The sequence below is a fragment of the Limulus polyphemus genome, unplaced genomic scaffold (genome assembly GCF_000517525.1).
Source record: "Limulus polyphemus unplaced genomic scaffold, Limulus_polyphemus-2.1.2 Scaffold320, whole genome shotgun sequence".
Classification (NCBI taxonomy): Eukaryota; Metazoa; Arthropoda; class Merostomata; order Xiphosura; family Limulidae; genus Limulus; species Limulus polyphemus.
Genome location: NW_013665930.1, coordinates 373,930 through 376,205, shown reverse-complemented (window position 1 = coordinate 376,205; position 2,276 = coordinate 373,930).

Sequence of the window (2,276 nt, the reverse complement as noted above, 5' to 3'; positions counted from 1 at the left end):
ACCCGTGGCCCGATTTTAACGAAACTTGTTTTATTCGGTTTCTATTCTCATTTCTATTCTAATTTCATTAGAAACATAGCGCTATTATGCGCTATTTTTACTGTATTTAATTACAGACAAGTAAACAAACAAACAAACAAACTCAGAGTTTTAGTAGTATATAGATATCACAGTTCTTAGAGTTAATCTTCTATGAATTATGTCGTAGTTCTACCTGAGTATCAGAAAGTTAATCTTTTACGAGTTATGTCATACTTCTACCTGAGTATCAGAAAGTCAACCTTTTATGAGTTATGTCATAGTTCTATCTGATTATCAGAAAGTTAATATTTTATTTAGAGTTTGTATGTTTGTATGTTTGTTTGTATTTAAGCACAAAGCTACACAATGGCTATCTGTGCTCTGCCCACCACTGGTATCGAAACCCGAATTCTAGCGTTGTAAGTCTGCAGACATATCGCTGTGCCACTGGGGGCTTATTTAGAGTTCTATATGAGTATCAAAAATTGAACCACTTTTATGAACTACTAGACCACCCGTGACCCGTTGGGTCACCCACTATTCAGAGGTTATGAATAATTCAAGCTATTTTCAATATTACACCGAAATGAAGGTTTATTGTGAGATAGTTTAATTAAATATTTCAATCTATTCATGTTATTCATAATTCACGAAAATATATTTGATTGTTGATCGGGAGTAAAAGGAAAGACAATTTCATTTTTCAAAAAAGTGAAGTCAAATTTTCAGGTATTGTGATGAATTAGTTCATTGTGTTGTGGTCTTTCCTCTTAAACCTTTACCTCAATACAAGAAAGTTAATATTTTATGAGTTTTGTCATAGTTCTACCTGAGTATCAAAAACTGAATCTTTAGTGAGTTATATTACAGTTCTACTTCAGTATCAGAAAGTTAATATTTTATGAGTTATATCATAGGTGTACCTTAGTATTAAAAATTAATGAAAATGTAAGCTGGAAACAGTATGTTAAGGATTTGGCAAAAACACAAAGATTTATATTCATTAAAAGCTATTATTTTTAAAAGTTGTTAAGTATCCAAGTATTAAGAATTCTTTATTTCTCATAGATACAACTAGAAATTGACTATATAATTTTGATATGGGGGGGGGGGGAACTTACCCAATTAAACTAAAGTGAAATAGTTCATCACAAAATAATATTGTAAGAAATATAACACCATATTATTATAAAAATTAAACAATTTGTAATAGGTATATCGTACCAAAATATTTTCTGTGAAATATTTATTAATATATAGCATATTATCATTTATAAAGAATAAAAGGTGTTACTTAAAAATAAAATATGATCTTTAGCCTAATAAAATGGAGTTTAAAATATAAAATTCCTATAGTAAAAAATTATAAAGTATAACCATTTTTTTTACTTAATACCAAAAATATTTAACAATTTACATTTAAGGATAAACGATGACAAATAATATAACTAAATTGAAGATACTTACAAGAGAATTTTGATTAACTATTAAAATATAGAAAATTTCAAGGTAATATATTTTAAATGAATTATTGTTACTTTTAGTTTGAATGTCATTAAATATGACATTGAATAATTAATTTTAGTAATCCTAATAAGCTAAAAGCTCTTGGGTAAATAATAATTTGTAGTGTATTTGAAACCAAATTTTGTAAATATTTCCTTTTTTAAATAAATGTAAATAAAAATATAATCTTCTATGAGTTATATCACAGTTCTACTGAGTATCAAACCGTTAGCCTCACATGAGTTATATCACAGATTTACCTGAGTGTTACGATAGCAGATCTTGAAGGCTCGAGTGTTTGCCAGACGCCCTCTATTTTTGTATATATAAGCCCGGCAAATAAAGCGGAGAGAGAAGTGACGGCATAGAGAATAGCAGACAGGGAGATATAGAGACAGATAATCAAGTCAAGTAAGCGGTAGTGAACGTAAGTAAAGTATGTGAATCGTTGTGAATTATAGCATGTGTTTAAGTTAAATTGACTGTGGAAATTAAGTGTATTACAAAGTTTGTAACAAGAAAGAATAAACTAGTTTTAATTAAGAAAGGACTTGTATTGCTGAAGTTTCTTGGAAAGAATTTTTACGGGAAATTAACAAACGACCAGAGACGTAACAAATTGGTGTCAGAGAGTGGGATGGAAAAGAAAAAAATGGAAACGAGAAGTGGCAAGAAAACCTGCAACAGTGGCAGCTCGAACAGCAAAATAAACAAGAGAGATTACACCAGTTGTTGGAGGAAAAAGAAAA